At 35.0% G+C, this 19,006-nt stretch overlaps 1 protein-coding gene and 1 pseudogene across 2 annotated transcripts in view; one reads left to right on the forward strand and one right to left on the reverse strand.

Moving 5' to 3' along the window:
* The window catches only part of BLTP3B (bridge-like lipid transfer protein family member 3B), a 121,754-nt gene that overhangs the window by 93,854 nt on the left and 8,894 nt on the right, over window positions 1–19,006 (reverse strand). The gene's annotated exons all lie outside the window — the stretch shown is intronic.
* Window positions 1–19,006, forward strand: part of LOC114222957 (ribosomal protein uL24-like pseudogene) — a 30,207-nt pseudogene that overhangs the window by 2,699 nt on the left and 8,502 nt on the right.

Raw genomic sequence — 19,006 nt, forward strand, 5'->3', positions numbered from 1 at the left:
CCAAGAAATGTGAAAGAAACCAATAAAGGAGATTACAAAAGAAGAACCAGTAAGGCAGGAGAGAAACCAGGTTGCTTTCGAGTTTTGTTTTCTTTATTAAGGTAAGAGAACTCAGCAAGCTTATATGTTGGTGACAATGAAGAAAAAAGAAAACCACTGATGGTACAGTAAGGACAGACAACTGCTAGAGCAAAATCCATGATTAGAAGACAGCAGATGCAGTATATACGAGGAGGGGGTGGCCTTGAATAGCTCTGACATTGGAAAGCATGTTAATACTCTAGATATGTAAAAATAAAATGAGAAAGAACGAGAAGAGGGGAAGCACCTAAAGCTGAAATCAACCTGAAACAGATGAGCCTAATTATACTTCAAAAATACTATAAGCATATTTAAAGGGAAGAGGAAGAGAGGAAGGACAGACAGAGGGACAGATGGGCAAAGACTAATCTGAGTAACCAACATTTGACTATATATCCTTAGTGCTGGGCAAGAAGGGATGTAAGGGGGTGTGTGTGTGCATATGGGAGGGGTTAGTGAAGAAATCAACCAACATCTTGACCAGGTATGTACAAGAATGTTCATCTCAGTGACATTTACAAAGGGAAAAAAGTGAAAGCACTTAAATGTCCAAAGGGAAATCTCTAATTATATCATGCTAACATACATAATCAATACATAATATGTCTTGCCAACCGTATAAAGAAAATGCTTATATTATGGTGAAAATTTGAGGTTTAAAGTTACATACTGTGATTTCAATTATGTAAAAAATACATTATAAAATGTCAAATATCAAGAGTACCTATGATTGGTAAGATTTTAGACTTCTTTGTCTTTATACTTTCCTATATGTTTAAGTGTTCTAATAAGGAGCATATATCACTTTTATGAAGACAAAAGTTCATCAAAAACCCAAAAAGACAGGCCTGGCAAGAGTAAAAGTGAAAGATGGAAAGATTAAAATTCAGGTCATTAACAAGAAATTCTACCTTCAATTTAGTTCATATTAAAGGGAGAACATCTGCAAAGAGCATGGGCCTTAAAGTCAGACAAGTAAGTCTGAATTCCTGTTAACCACTTACTGTGGTACCTCTGTGCCTGTTTGCTCATCTATAACATGGGGGAAATAATACCAACCTCAAACAATTTTAGTGAGGATTAAAGATAATATATAAAGCACCTGGTATAAAACAGATATCCAAATAAGAGTTCTCTTTCTCCTTCCCTTTTTTTAATTTAAATTATGGACACATTGATTATAGTTTAAACTAAAGCAAGTTCATGCTTACCCAAATAGGACTTCAAAATGGTCAAGTTATAGAGCTAATCTGGAAAACATTATTAATACTGCTCATCTACTGAACTATTTTAAATAGAAAGCAGAAGATATAATGGTAACTTACATTCATAGCTATTAAACAGCTTGTTCCCTACATTGGGTGAACAGTGCATATATCAAATTATTTATCGTCTATTATTCATGTTAGGCTTTAATTTTCATGTATTTTCATTCTGCACAAATGCCCCAATCATTTATTAATATAATTATGTTTCCTGCAAAAACAGAAACTGGAGAATGATTCTTCAGCCACACTTTTCATAACTTAACTGATAAAGGAAAAGTAGACTTTAAGTGTATACGAGGCAAACAAAGGGAGGGAAACTCACAAAAGAGCATTAAGGCTTGGAAGAGGTATTTTTCTACCTATACTTTTTCCAAGTGTTGCTACAGCTCTTCGAACTAAATTGCCATATGAAATCCCCAGATAATTCTATTACTCTACTGAATATTATAATTGAGAAGGGCCTGATCCTAAAGAGAATAAATTGTTATCTGAAATAAACCACTTTCACTCATTAAAGAACTATTTAAAGCTCTGAAGAGTTATATAAACATTTTAAAACCAAACTTTTAAAAATAGGGCAGGAATTTAAGTCAATGAATTAAACTTCTGAATAATTTTTTTTTTACTTAAGATAAAAGGGAGGGGTGGGAGAAATGAAGCATAACACAGATACAAAACCAAAGTAGCTGTTAACAAAGACTCAAAACGAGGATAAAGGAGAAAGCTGATTGACCTGAATATATGAAAGTCACAACAGCACAGAAGAAAGTCATACGATATGTAAAAAAAGGTAAAAAAAGGTAAAAAAAAAAGGCACAAATTTTACTGATTTTTTTATTTTTAAAATTCAGAAACACACTCTTTCATTACTATGTACATTATGGCATACAAAGAGGTTTATTTTAAAATAAACGTATCCTTCACTCTAACATTAGTATTCTATGAAATAAATTTTAGTGTGAATGTATATATTTTATTGGTTAACTTTTACCATCTTTTTAACAATGTAACAACTTGAAAACATACTTAAAACATGAAAACAGGCTTCCATTTTATCCAAAATCTTCTTTAATTACACATAATACATGAAAATACATTTACTAGTTTTTTCGGTATTAACAACAGAAATAGCTAACTAGAGGAATAAAATTTCCAGGCAAATGGAAAGAATGCACTTGACTTAGGTTATGCATTTTATACTCAATACATAATTACTAGAGTCTAAATTACATGCAAAGCACTGTGCTGAGTAGACACTTATGGCAAAACAAAGAAAGTCCATAATCAAAGATTTATAATTTGCTAAAGGTAACAGGCCATAAATGTAGAAAAAGTTAAGAATTCCAGCTCTGCAATAATAAAAATGCCACTTACTACTCAACTTCTCTATACCTCAGTTTCATTAACTGTGAAATGGCAATAACAAAATAATACCTGCTTTCACGGGGCTGTTTTGATGATTAACTGGGTTAGAATATGTAAAATGCTAGGAACTGTCCCTAATACACAGGAAAACTCAGTGTTAGCTATTTATTACTAAAACAAAGACACAGGTTAAATAGGAATATGAACACAGAGACCTGATATAACCAGTGGTAAAATTTTTCCAAAAAAAATTGGGGGTCTTGATAAAACACTAAGTATGCAGATCATAAATCAAAAAGCATAAATTTTATATCTAATGTTACTATAAATTTTAGTCATGATTTACTTGAACTTTCATCAGATCCATTCTATAGCTATATCATAAAAACAAAGATAATACAGTTGTTTTATTTACTAAAGCAACCCGAAACAGATTTCTCAAATATGCCATCTCTAGGTTAAATACACTTATTTGGAGGTAGAATCATAAAATGTTAGAGCTCAAAAGAACCTTAACACAGTTATAAACCCTTTTCTGACCTAGTTACCTACCTTCTTCTACACTTACCTCTTTGCATTCAAATATTAAAACCCCGGGACATTCTTTTCAAACCTCATCAGTAAATATGCATTTCTTAGAGTTATTCACCTTGTCCTGAAATTGTTTATGGTTCCTGTTATTGTACATGTTATTAAAGATTCACATCAATGCCTACTATTCTTCTAAACTTAATAACTGGCTCTGCTACTTCATAATTATTTTCTTAAATAACAGCTGTAACTAGAAATAATCATTTCTATTCTGTGATATTTCATGCTATAGCCTGAACAACTACATTTTACAAGGAATTTAACAACGCATGTTTAAACTGTTTGATTATGAAACTTACAGTAGGCACTTGCAATCTGAAGTTCCTGGATGGACTTCAAGGGGTCCAAGATATTTTACATATTTTATCATATTTTCAAATGGGGCTTTTAGAAACAAAAAAAGGGGGGGTGGGAGGGATGGGGTGGCTGGGTGATAGACAGTGGGTAGGGTATGTGCTATGGTGAGCGCTGTGAATTGTGCAAGACTGTTGAATCACAGATCTGTACTTCTGAAACAAATAATGCAACATATATTAAGAAAAAAGAAAAAGAAGAAGATAGCAGGAGGGGAAGAATGAAGGGGAGTAAGTCAGAGGGGGAGATGAACCATGAGAGACAATGGACTCTGAAAAACAAACTGAGGATTCTAGAGGGGAGAAGGGTGGGGGGATGGGTTAGCCTGGTGATGGGTATTAAAGAGGGCATGCTCTGCGTGGAGCACTGGATGTTATGCACAAACAATGAATCATGGAACACTACATCAAAAACTAATGATGTAATGTATGGTGATTAACATAACAATAAAAAATTTAAAAAAAAGGCTAATTAAGAACCACTGACTTAAAGAAAAAGGATTAATTTTAACCATCCAGAAAATAAAATTACTTCAGTATTATAAGTTGGTTTTCAATACCATTATTATTTAATATAATTAACTTGTTATTAATAAACAAACCCCTCTTAGGGTGGCTGCCCAGCTACCAGTGATTCCATCTTCCCAGAGAAAGGCTATAAATATAGGAGAAAAGTGCACACCTAAGACATACTTCCTTGGGTACAGGTGATTGATTAGAAGTTGAAACGGCATCTAGGCTGTTTAATCAGATTCTTTCCTTCAGAAATCTGAAACTACAACACTTAGTATCAAGATGACAAATAATAAAGGAATATGAGTGCCAGAGAAACACAGATCCAATACGTTAGCACTTAAAGATACCATAAGGATTCTTCTCCCATCACTGCTCCATTCTCCTAAATTGGGCCCAATTCAAACCTATGAAATGAACTAGTAATTGACATCACTAGTTAGTATCTCAAGACCATGCATCCCTATAAGGATTAAATTCTCACTGTATATGAAGAGCTATTATAAGAATATATATAAGAATTATCTTTGTTTAAGCAAATTTAGTAACTTTTGCTTGATTTTATTCAAAACAGTATTTCTAGAAGAGAACAAAGTACCTTAAGACCACATTAAAGTCATACAAGAGAGGATGTTTCTGGAGAAACGTCCCAAAATCTGAAAGACTACCAAGTCCTCTGGCTAGGAACATTAAGTTACTAATCTACAAATAATCACATCCTTTCATAGTCCATGGGTTTCATCATGGAGACGTAAACATCACTTCACTCAAAACTAAGAAACAGGGGTGCCTGGGTGGCTCAATTTGTTAAGTGAGCAACTTCTGATTTCGGCTCAGGTCATGACCTCAGGGTCCTGGGATTGAGCCCCACGTCGGGTTCCACACTCAGCATGGAGTCTGCTTGAGATTATCTCTCCATCCCCATCTGCCCTCCCGCTCGTTCTCTCTCTCAAGTAAATAAATAAATCTTAAAAAAAAATAAATGGATGAGGCTTTTCTAAAGAAACCCGTATTTCCTCATTTTCTCCATTATCTAACCCCATTTTTTTCACCCCCGTTGTTCCTCTTTTAATCTGGCACTCTCCTCTTGGGGCTACTTGCTTTCTTGCCCTACTCTATGCCTTATTATCTTCAGGGTCAAAAAGTGAACTAGCTATTTTTAAAAATGATGATATAAGTTAGGTCAAGAAACACGCTTGATGTTACAGCCTAGTACATACAGACACACACACACAATTAAGATGAAAATTTCACAGAACAATAGTTTAATACAGTCTGATATTTTCTATTCTATTTCATTCTTTTAAAATAGTGATCCCAGGGAGCCTGGGTGGCTCAGTCAGTTAAATAACTGACTCTTGATTTCAACTCTGGTCATGATCTCAGGGTTGTGAGATGGAGCCCCGCGTCATGCTCTCTCTCCCTCTACCCCTCCCCCAACAATGCACACACATGCACTCTCTCTCAAATAAATCTTCAAAAAATAAAATACAATTACAAGGTGCCACACAGATTTCACAAGGTAAGCTATAACTCACAGCTTAACAAAAAATACATAAGAAGTTCATCATGACCAAGTATGAAGATCGGTTTAACATTCAAAAATCAACCAGTGTACTAAACCATATTAAAAAGTAAAATTGCATGATGATCTCTATAGAGACATAAAAAAGTCACCATACATGGAAAAATAACTCTCAACAAACTAGGAACAGAAGATAACTTCCTCCAAACTACAAAGGACATCTATGAAAATCCTATAGCTAAAATCATACTTAAAGATGGAAGACTAAAATGTTTTATCCCTAAGACAGAGACAAGACAAGGATATCTGCCCTTACCACTTCTACTCAGCATTGTATTGGAGGTTCTAGCCAACACAATAAGGCAAGAAAAAAATAAAAGACATTCTGTTCAGAAAAGAAGTAAAACTGCCTTTTTTCCCAAACGACATGATCATCTGTATAGAAAACCATATAGAATCCTTTAAAAAGCTATCAGAACTAATAAATGAGTGTAGCAAGGTTACAGGCTATAAGACCAACATAAAAAATAAAATCAATTGAAGAGACACAGGAACCAAATGAAAGCACTCCCAATGGCTAAAACTGGAACAATCTGGGCTACAAAACAAATTATTAGATTATAACTCAAAATATAAAATAAATATACCTGAGTATACACAGATATAAAGACATGATTGAATAAATAACTGGGAGAGAAGAGATAAATCTCTCATACAGAAAAGTTCCAAATAACTTTTCTCTATTCCAACCTCAGGGAAGTAGAACATAACCCTTCATTTCTTTTTTGTGTGTGGCTGCTTTTCTTTCCAAAGTATACAGTATGACAGTGGGCAAAAGAGTAACTTTAGAGTGGAGAATCTGACAAAGGCCAACATCAACAATAAGACATGTTGACAGCATGTACTTCTGATATGACATAATAAAAATGGCATTTTACCTCTGTGGTCTTCTTGCCAAAAGCCCATAACCCATTCTAATCATGAGAAAAACATTATACAAATACTGATTGAGAGACACTGAACAAAATATCTAACCTAACCAGTACTACTGAACTCTCAAGATCATCAAAGAGAAGGAAAGCCTGAGAAACTGTCATAGTCAGGAGTCTAAAAAAAAATGATGACTAAATATGTGATATTCACAATGAGATCCTGGAACTAAAAAAGGACATTAGGTAAAAACCTTAGGAAACACGAGCAAAGTATAGGCTATAGTTAACAATAATTTATAAATATAGGGTCATTAATTGTGACAAATGTACCATACTATTTAACAAATTAATAAAAGAGATGGACTCCAATACTATTGAATCCTGTCCTTTTTCAATGTTTTAAAATAGTCCATGAATAGCTAATTCTTAAAATCTATTTTTCTCAACCATAGAAAACCTGTCATGCATACCTTATTTCAAAGGTACATGAAAAGCTCTAGTGATTCATGAAAACTGCTTGAGAGCATAAACCCAAAGCATAACACAGGAGTAAATTCTTATTAAGACTATGAGAAGCCTAATAAAAATCTTTGCTACAGGTCTCTCAACCAATATTATTTCTTGATTCATAAAATTTTTCAGAATTTCTTATATCCACATTTTTGTTATTAGTAACTTAGCAGAGAGTATTATGCAGAGGAATACATGGCTGCCTCGAAAACTGCTACCCAGAGTAAGTATTTACAAACCTGCCAACCTGGCATTGATTGTTACAGAGTGAATACAAACAAGAAATCCAAAGGCTATCTTCTTTTTCCACAGAAAAATAATTTTGAGACTTTCAGCAGAGAAGTTGACCAGTATATCCTAGTAAAATGAGATGTATGAAGAGTGTTTTACTGCATTACATGGTAATCCCTCTACAAAAATAAAAAGATCTACAATAAAGGAAATCACACACACACACACACACACACACACACACACACACACACACACACAATAGGGAAGATGGGATGTGAGGTATATGAACACTCTTTATACTATCCTTACTGCCTTTCTATCAACCTAAAAGTATTCCCCCCAAAAATATCTTATTTATAAAAATCATTTGAGCTGTATATGGAAGGTTTATCCATTTTGTTGTAAGTAAATTTCATTTTTTTAAAAAGTTATTGCAATAAAAATATCAATTGTTTCCATATCCTAGCAACAATAGGAAACTGAAAATTTTAAAGTACCATTTACACTAGCATAAGTATGAAATTTTTATGGATAAATCTGACAAAAGGTATACAGGACCTATATACTGAAAACCATAAAATGTTGCTGAAATTTTAAAAGACATAAATAAATTGAGGAACATATATGTAGATCAGAAGACTCAATATTTTTTAAGATGTCATTTCTCCTCAAATAGATTTATAGAGCCCAAGCAAATACCCACCAGGCTTTTTGGCAGAAACAGGTTGATTCTGGAATTTATATAAATATACAAGACGTGGAATATCAAATTAATTTTGAAAAAGATGAACAGAGTTGGAGGCCTTGTACTACCAATTTCAAGACTTCTTAAAAAGCTACTGTGGGGGGGGCGCCTGGGTGGCTCAGTCAGTTAAGCACCTGCCTTCACCTCAGGTCATGATCCCAGGGGCCTGGGATCAAACCAGGCATCGGGCTCCCTTCTCAGCAGAGAGTCTGCTCCTCCCTTCCCCTCTGCTCCTCCCCCTCCCCGTTCCTTCTCTCTCTCTCTCAAATAACTAAATAAAATCTTTAAAAAATGTATTTAAAAAAAAAAGTTACAGTGGGGCACATGGCAGGCTCAGTTGGTAGAGCATGAAACTTGATCTCAGGGTCATGAGTTCAAGCCCCACATTAAGCATAGTGCTTACTTTAAAAAACAAACAAAAAAAAACTACAGTATTCAAGATGGTTTGAGATTGGTGTAAAGATAGACCCATGAACAATGGAACAGAGAGTCCTGAAATAGAACCAAATTTATAGTAAGGGGATTTTCAACAAAGGCACAAAACCAAATCAATGATAAATAAATAGGGGTGCCTGAGTGGCTCAGTCTTGATCTCAGCTCAGGTCTTGATCTCAGGGTTGTGAGCTCAAGCCTGCGTGTAGCTTAAAAAAAAAGATACTATTTTCAATAAATTGTGTTGGGTGTTGGAACAACTGTATAGCCACGGCCAAAAGAAGAAGAAGAAAAAAAAAAGAACCTTGATACTTGCCTCACACTATAAACAAATATTTAAATAGATCACAGACCAAAATCTAAAAACCGAATCCATAAAATCACTGTAAGAAAATAGAGGAGAAAATCTTGGTGATCTTGAGCCTGTCAAAGATTTCAGAGCACTAAATGAGAAAAATATGCAGTCTTTCTTTTTTTTTTTTTTTAAGATTTTATTTATTTAGTGGCGCCTGGGTGGCTCAGTCGTTAAGCGTCTGCCTTCGGCTCAGGTCATGGTCCCAGGGTCCTGGGATCGAGCCCCGCATCGGGCTCCCTGCTCCACAGGAAGCCTGCTTCTCCCTCTCCCACTCCCCCTGCTTATGTTCCCTCTCTCGTTGTGTCTCTCTCTGTCAAATAAATAAATAAAATCTTTAAAAAAAAAAAGAACTCTTACAACTCAAAAATAAGACAACAGATTAATAAAATAAGCAAAAGATTTAAACAGACACTCAAACCAAAGAAGACATACAGATGGCAGATAAGCACGCGAAAAGATGTACGATATAGCCAGTCAACAGGGAACTGCAAATTAAAACCATACCACTACTTACCACTAAAATGAAAAAATTCAAAGACTGACCATACTGAGCATTCTTGAAGATATGGAGCAACTGGAACTCTCACACACTTGCTGGTGAGAACATAAAATGTACACTTCAGAACGCTGTTTACCAGTTTCTTAAAAACTTATTTATGTACCCACGTATAACTCAACCATCCTACTCCCAGGCGTACACCTAGGAGAAATGAAAAGCATATGTCCTCATAAAGACTTATACATGAATGTTTACAGCAGCTTTATTTGTAATAGTCCAAAACCAGAAACAACCTAAATGACCATCATCAGGTGAAGGGATAAACACATTATGGCATATTCACAAAGGACTATATTCAGCAGTAAGAGAGAAAGCATATAACAGAACAGATTAATTGCAAAATAATTATGCTGATGGAAAGAGGCCAAAAGAAGGTATATGATTCATTTATATAAAATTCTGGAAAATACACACTAAGTGAAATAAGTAGATTATATAATAATAAAGAATGAGGCAGGAGGGGAGGAAGAAGAGGACTACAAAAGGACATGAGGAAAATTAAGGGCATATGTCAAAATTTCATCAAACTGTATACCTTAAATATATACAGTTTACTGCATATAAATCAATGATATTTCAATAAAGCTGTTTAAGTCATATATAAAAAATGCTTATACAAGATTGATTTTCTTTACTTGCATATTAAAAAAATAAGCTAAACAAACTATAAATTGAGAATGCTCAATGAAGAATGTAATTTATTATGAACACACCTTTTCTCTCTCTCTCTCACACACACACACACCTATGTATACTTCCTAATAAAAAAGAAAATGGACTAGTTAACTTAATAAAATACAAGGAAATCAGAATTTTTAAGATATTTGAACCACAGCTTTTTGAAAACCATTCGTAATTTGTCATCTGAAGATATAAGAAGCAATTTTAAACCAAGTTAAAAGACTGAGTAGATCACTCAGCACAGAGTCTGCTTGGGATTCTCTCTCCCTCTCCTTCTGACCCTCCCACTCGTGTTCCCTCTCTCTCTCTCTCTCAAAACAGATTAAAAAAATCTTTAAAAAAAATAAAAAATTAAAAACCGAGTAGATCAACAAACAGCCTTCATACTATCAAAAAATATGAAATAATTTTAGCACCTGAAAAGTTGCACTAATCCAAAGTCTTCATCTTATTATATAAAATGTGAAGCCCATGGGGCTCCTGGGTCGCTCAGTTGTTAAGCATCTGCCTTCGGCTCAGGTCATGATCCCAGGGTCCTGGGATCGAGCCCCACATTGGGCTCCCTGCTCAGTGGAGAGCTTGCTTCTCCCTCTCCCACTCCCCCTACTTGTGTTCCTTCTCTCGCTGTCTCTCCCTGTCAAATAAATAAATAAAATCTTAAAAAAAAAAAAGTGAAGACCAAAAGGGTTTAAGTCAACTGCTAAGGTCATATCAAGGCAGAGCCAAGACTATAATCAAATTTGTATAATTTTAACTTAAAAGGGATTTCAATATCAATTACCATATCATTATCATACTGATCGATTTTCAATTCAACAATAATTAATAAACATTTCCTGGGCATTATAGGAGTATATGTCAATTCCTACCTTCAAGGCGCTTTCAATGTCAATTTGAAGCTTATTAAATACTTAAAGACATAAATGTTATTTTCTTCAAAGAAAACTTTAGTGTTAATGGAAGAAGAATCAAGTTATGCTCATAATAATGTTTTTTTTAGTATTCTCAATTTACAGAGTTTGTTTGGCTTGGTTATTTTTATAATACACATGTAAAGGATATCAACCAATCTTGCCTAACCAGTTTTTTCACATTTAAAGAATTGAAAAGTTCTAAAGAATGGAAGAGGTTATAAGTTGGCAGCCTGTGAGCTTTGTTTTACCCACAAATACGTTTTGTCTGTCTGCACAGTGTTTTAAAAAACCTGAATGGGTGGCTAACATTTAAAATGAGTAGACCTTGTATTAAAATCTGGGTTTCCTAATTTTGTTGAAATATTGGAACACCTGACACAACTATACATGCATCCTTCATGGCAAAAACTGAGCAATGATTAGGCTCTTGGGTAACTTAGACAAATAAGACATAATCACTGCTTTCAAAAACCTCAGTTTACTATGAGACAAGCACATAAACAAATCATGGCAGTACGTTATAGTTTACTATGTGCCAAGCATTGTGTGACAGATATTACAATAAAAATGAAAATAGGATAAGATGGAGGTATATGAGAAGTAGTGATCATTTGTTAAAAATACTGTTTAGGGAAGGCTTCATGGAGAAGGCCAAACCTGAGCTATGTTTTTTAAGAGTTAAGTTTCTTCCACGTGAGAGGACATTTTAGGCATGGCAACAGCATGTTCAAGGTTACAGGATCACATACAGTAGGCATGGACGAAGTACAAGGCATTGGGTAGTTTGTAATGAAATGGAATGCTTTTGAAGGTGGCCTGAAGCCAGATCATGAAGGACTCTTGCATCCCATGCCAAAGAATGTAGATTTCATCCTACACATCTGCATTGTTCCCACAGTGCTCCTAAGAAGACTCATGATTCAACATAGCTGGGAGAAGAAATAAAAAGGGAAAAGATGTAATAGCTGATCGCCCTAATTACTGATTCAACTAAATTACTAAAAGGAAATTTATGAGCATAGCCAGTCTTTGTTCCATTAACAAGGAGCCCTACTTTTTGCCTATCTTATTCAGTTAAGTTCTATTTTAATATTTCTTTGGACAAAAAATTCTACTGTTATAAATAAATTTTTTTAAAAAGCTTGAACATGAGCCAATAAAAATTTTTTACCAATCTTTATGTGATACACATTAACAAAGCAAAGGATAAAAACCATATGATCATCTCAGTAGACACAGAAAAAGCATTTAACACATTTCAACAACTATTTATGATAAAAACATCTATTTATGATAAAAATTCTCAACAAAGTGTGTATTGAAGAAATGTACCCCTCAACATAATAAGGGCCCTAAGACAAATCCATGGCTAACATCCTACTCAACAGTGAAAAGCTTAAGGATTTTCCTCCAAGATCAGGGGCAAGACAAGGATGCTCACTCTCACCACTTTAATTGAACATAGTATTGGAAGTCCTAGCCAGAGCAATTAGGCAAGAAGAAGAAATAAAAGGAATCCAAATTGGAAAGGAAGAAATAAAATTGTCAATTTGTAGATGATATAATACAATATACAGAAAATTCTAAAGACTGCACCAAAAAACTACTAATAAGAATGAATAAATGAATTCAATAAAGTTGCAGGATACAAGATTAACATACAAAAATAGGTTGCACTAATAATGAGTTATCAGAAGTTAAGAAAACAATCCCATTTACAACTGCACTGAAAAGAATAAAATATCTAGGAATAAATTTGACCAGGGAGTGAAAGACCTATATACTCTGTAAGACACTGAGAAACAGAGGACAGCACTGTTGTGGAATGGAAAGATTCCACAAATGGAAAGAATAAATGGAAAGATACGCTGTGCTCATGGAATGAAAAAAATATTGTTAAAATGTCCACACTACCCAAAGCAACCTACAAATTCAATGCAATCCCCATCAAAATACCAATGACATTTTTGATAGAACTAAAACAAAGAATCCCAAAACCTGCCTGGATCCACAAAAAGACCCTGAACGGCAAAAGCAATCATGAGAAAAAACAAAGCTGGAGGTTATCATGCTTCCTGATTTCAAATACTACAAAACTGTTAGTAATCAAAACATTATGGTACTGGCATAAAAACTTAGACACATATATCAAGGAAATAGAAAAGAGAGCCCAGAAATAAACCCATATTTATATGTTCAATTAATCTATGACAAAGAACGCAAGAATATACAATGGGGAAAAAGGTCTCTTCAATAAATGGTGTTGGGAAAACTGGACAGCCACATGTAAAAAAAATGAAACCGGGTCACTATCTTATACCACATACAAAAATAAATTCAAAATTAATTAAGGACTTGAATGTGAAGCCAGAAACCATGAAACTCCCAGAAAAAAACAAAAACAACAAAAAAAAACAGATAGTAAGCTCTCTGATACCAGTCTTAGCCATATTTTTTTTTGAACCACTCTTCTTAGGCAAGGGCAACAAAGGTAAAATAAATAAATGGCACTACATCAAACTACAAGCTTTTGCACAGAAGAAACCAACAACAAAATGAAAAAGTGACCTAACTGAATGAAAGAAGATATTTACAAATCATACATCTGATAAGATGAGGAGAGGATCTGAATAAACAGTGTCCCCAAGGAAGACATACAGATGGCCAATGGACACATGAAAAGATGCTCAACATCACTAATCATCAGGGAAATACAAATCAAAACCACAAGGAGATACCACCTCACACCAGTCAGATTGGCTATTATCAAAAGGACAAAAAATAACAGGTGTTGGTGAGGGTGTGGAAAAAAGGGAACCTTTGTACACTGTTGGTGGGAATGTAAAGTGGTGTAGCCACTATGGAAAACAATATGAAAACACCTCAAAAAATTAAAATTAGAACTACCACACTATCTATCAATTACACCTCTAGGTATATATCCAAAAAGCAAAAAACAAAACAAAAAAAAACCCCACCAATTCAAAGAGATATATGCACAACACCTAGGTTCACTGTAGCACTATTTACAATAGCCAAGATATGGAAGCAATCAAATTATCCATCAATAGATGAATGGATATAGAAGCTGTGGTATACACACACATTGGAATATTACTCAGCCATAAAAAAGAATGAACTCTTGCCATTTGCAGCATGGATGGACCTAGAGAGTTTTATGCTAAATGAAGTAAGTCAGACAATGACAAATACCATATGATTTCACTTATATGTGTAATCTAAAAAACGAAGCAAATGAAGAGGCACAACAAAAGGAGACTCACAGATATTAGAAGCAACAAGTGACTACCAGACTGGGGAGGGATTGGGGCTCTACAAAATAGATGAAGGGGATTAAGAGGCACAAATTTCCAGTTATAACATAAGTAAGTCATGAGGATATAATGTACTGCATAGGTACTACAGCCAACAATATTGTAACAATTTTGTGTGGTGACAGATGGTAACTAGACTTATTGTGGGGTTCATTTCATAATGTATAAAAATATCACTATGATGGGGGGCCTGGGTGGCTCAGTCAGTTAAGCATTCAACTCTTGATTTCAGCTCCGGTCTTGATCCGAGGGTCATGAGATTAAGCCCTGCGTCCCAGCTCTGCACTCAGCAGAGCTTGGCTTTCTCTCTCCCTCTCACTCTCTCTTTTTCTAAAATAAATAAATAAATCTTTTAAAAAATACATCACTATAGGGGCTCCTGGGTGCTTCAGTGGGCATCTGCCTTTGGCTCAGGTCTGAGCTGCTCAGCAGGGGAGACTGCTTCTCCCTCTCTCTTTGACCCTCCCTTCTACTCATGCTCTCATTTACTCTCTTTCTCAAATGAATAAATAAAAGATCTTAAAAAAATCACTATGATGTAAACCTGGAATCAATGGGCTACTGTGTGTCAATTATACTTCAATTAAAAAAGAAAATTTTTACCAAGAAATTAAATGGTAAGATTAGCATTTTGAACAGATCTCTCTAGGAATAGTGCCAAGGGTGGAATAAAAAAGTATGAGACCAGAAGGAAATGAGAATGCTTATTTGCAAGAGTAACACAAGAAATGATGAGTTAAATCTGGATATTCAAGTCTTACTGATGTCTACTTGGTGCCAAGAAGTCAGCTATGTGCTAGGTTCAGGAAAAGGAAGATCTATTTAAGAGTTACTTAAATAAAAAGGCATCATAATTTATTAAAATGAGAAGATAAAGAGAGAAAAGGAATTAAGTTTGGTAGGTGACTTGAATAAACAAATGGATAGCTATGGTTGAAACTAAGAATAAAATTGTAACACCTCAGGGGCACCTGGGTGGCTCAGATGGTTAAGCATCTGCCTTCGGCTCAGGTCATGATCCCAGAGTCCTGGGATCAAGTCCCACATCGGGCTCCCTGCTCCTTGGGAGCCTGCTTCTCCCTCTACCTCTCTCTCTCTCTCTCTCTCTCTGTCTCTCATGAATAAATAAATAAAATCTTTAAAAAAAAAATTGTAACACCTCATCCTCAATAAGCTAAGCACAAACCAGGTCAAATAAAGAGATGTTAAGGAAGTGTAACCTAAAAAAAGCAGGGGATTATAGCTATGATTGTACTTCAGAAGCAAAGGTTCTAGAGGACTTATTAGAGGTATATACAAGACCAGAACCATCTTTGAATGCCTTTATAAACAACATCCTTAAATATCAATATCCTAAAGATAATCTCAAAGGTTTCCCTAATGGTCTACCTAAGGTTAAAGCTTGGCATCTTTCCCTTGGCAATTTTGGTTTAGATCCAGACACCCAAATGATAGCAAAGAATCAAGGCAGACAAGAATACTGGAAAACAATATTTAATTGATCATATCTATACAATTGCTAACACGTGGCCAATAAATTTATCAAATGTCACATCACTCCTCTGTAATGAGTTGCACAACTCTGCTCATGGTTAATCTTTTTTTTTTTTTTTTTTAAGTAATCTCTACACCTGGGCGCCTGGGTGGCTCAGTTGGTTAAGCGATTGCCTTCGGCTCAGGTCATGATCCTGGAGTCCCGGGATTGAGTCCCGCATCGGGCTCCCTGCTCAGCAGGGAGTCTGCTTCTCCCTCTGACCCTACCCCCCCATGATCTCTCTATCTCATTCTCTCTCTCAAATAAAATCTTAAAAAAAAAAAAAGTAATCTCTACACCTAACATGGGGCTTGAACTCACAACCCCAGATCAAGAGTCACATGCTCCAGGGGCACCTGGGTGGCTCAGTCTGTTAAGCTTCTGCCTTCGGCTCAGGTCATGATCTCAGGGTCCTGGAATCGAGCCCCACATCGGGCTCCCTGCTCAGCAGGGAGTCTGCTTCTCTCTCTCTCTACTCCTCCCCACTGCTCATTCTGTCTCTCAAACAAATAAATAAAATCTTAAAAAAAAAAAAGTCACATGCTCCATCAATGAGCTAGCCAGGTGCCCCAATCATGGTTAATGTTTAATTACCAATTTCTCACTAAACTTTTAGAATAGTTCAAAGTAGTTATGTGGATAAATTTCCTAAGCACTAGAAGTGTTCAATGATACAAGTTTCTAGATTTTTCATTAAGTCCAACTTGAAATTGAGTGCCATTTCCATGAATCTGGTTTTATAACATAATTACTTTCCCTGATAATGAATTTTTAAAAGGGGTAAGAGGAGAGGGGAAGTAATAAATGGGGTGGCAAGTCCTTACATTCCTCAAGAACTCTATTTTCACTGCTGTTCATAAGAATTACTTCAATCTCTTTGATAAAGATCATAATTAACATTAAATACACAAAATACTCTTAAGTCCTTCAATGAGAAGTGATGAAAACATTCTCTTTATCAAGAGGCTTCATACCTCATTAATTACATTAGACTATGAAATCTTACCCATTAAAGAGTAGATCAAATACTAATTACTATTTCCAAATAGCTGACTGTAAGTTATAAAACTCTTTTAACAACAGAAAGAGTTGGTTATAACTTCAAATGCATTGCCAAACCTTATATATTAGAAAAGTCACTCTAAGAGAGGAATTGCATGAGCCTAGAGCTACTGTAAAAAAAAAAAAAGAAAAGAAAAAAGAAATCAGTATCTGACTAGTACAGTAAGAATCAGAAAATATTCTCAAAGTATCTTTATGTGGGGCAAAATAAGTGCTTGCATTTATAAAAAGAAAGAAGAAGAAACCAAAAATGATGGGGAACAGAAGTATTACCTGAGGGCAGGAAATTCAGACAAAAGGTCCCTATTCCTGGTGAAAGCAAGTAGTCAGTTCCCAGGGTTTCTTAGACTCCTTGATTATGAAATTCACAGCACACCAATCTCCACCACAGCCAGCAGGGATCGCTGCAGGGAATGGGTACACAGGGGACATAGGAGGGAGCAAATTTAAGGGAAGGAAGAGGAAAGGAATGATATGATAAAAATATTTAGCTGTGATGCACTTAAAAAAATACAGTTGTATTTCACACTGGAATAACTAAAGGCAACACTGCTTAAATTCTAAGATAAATTAACCATTTGTGATTTCCCTCATTCTCTCTACCACTGGTATTATTACTACTGGTATTTTTTTAATTTTATATTAAAAATATTAACAAAAATGAAATAACTCTGTTGTACAAAAGCTATATGAAGACTGAACTGTGTAATTCAACATTAAATCAAACCAAATAGGACAAGCACTCTAAAAGATAAGCAATTTACAAATACAAATTATCAAATTAGTTTAACTGCTAAAAAGCCCATTTAAAACTGTAATCTTCAATTCATTTTATGGAGAATACCAAAAAGTAAAGTTAGCTATGAAAATTAACCCACAAACCAAAGAGAGATCCAGCAATAAATTACATCTATACACACAAAAGCAAGTCAGAGAACTAGAGTATTTATAAAAAAAAAAAGTTTTTAATCTAAATTTCTTGGATATGAGTCATCTGCCAAAAATGTATTCAGGACAACCAATTTACATCCTATAAATTCTATGAAGGCCAAAGCTAATCTATTCTCTAGTCAGCTGAAAATGTTTCTGAACAACTATGTATAACAATACTGTGCCAGATGCTAAAGGTACAACAGCAAACAAGATAAACACAATCACTGCCTTCAGAATGCAGTCTGTCAGGGTGATTCTGCCCTTAACGAGATGACAATCTAGAGGGCACCTGGCTGGCTCAGTCGGTGGAGTTCAAGTCTTACTTACATTCATGAGTTCAAGCCTTATGTTAGGCATGGAGCCTACTTAAAAAAAAGAAAGAAAGAAACTAAAAAATAGAGATGACAATCTACAGAACTAAAACATGGAAATTTTTGTTGTAATAAAATATTTTAAGACCTAAAGGAATTAAAAAATGAAGACCAATGAAGACTAGCCGACCTAGTTAAAGCTGCCTGTTAAGATGTACAAGTAAAATGAGGCCCGAGAGGATGACCTGGCAAGAAGGAATGTAAACAATCTGGCTACAGTAATAAGACAACAAAAGATGGGTGAAAAACAAAAAAGGGATAGAAAGTTTAGTATCAGAAAACAGTAGAAAAAAACTGCAGCCAAGTTTCTAGGAACTAAAGGCGCTGGGTGGCTCAGTCAGTTAAGCATCTGACTCCTTGTTTAGCTCAGGTCATGATCTCAGGGCCTGGGATGGAGCCCAATTCCCCTGCCGACCTTGGGGAATCTGCTTGAGGATTCTCTCCCTTTCCCTCTGCCCTCCCCGCACTCATGTGTACATACTCTCGCTCTCTCTAAGGTAAATATAGAAATCTTTTTTAAAAAATAAACTATCCTTAACTTCTCTAACTGCTTTAAATATTCCCTTGGTATGCATGACACTGTCAAGCAAACAGATTTAGTTAACTATCCATTTTATATCACATAAACTATCATTTATGTATTTTTATTTCATTATTTCTTTACAGTTTCTCTGGACTTAGACCACCTCTGTCTCAATGTCTCTACTTCCATT

The sequence above is a fragment of the Eumetopias jubatus genome, unplaced genomic scaffold (assembly GCF_037043125.1).
Source record: "Eumetopias jubatus isolate StellerSeaLion01/CBP00866 unplaced genomic scaffold, mEumJub1_p1.0 scaffold_8, whole genome shotgun sequence".
Taxonomy (NCBI): Eukaryota; Metazoa; Chordata; class Mammalia; order Carnivora; family Otariidae; genus Eumetopias; species Eumetopias jubatus.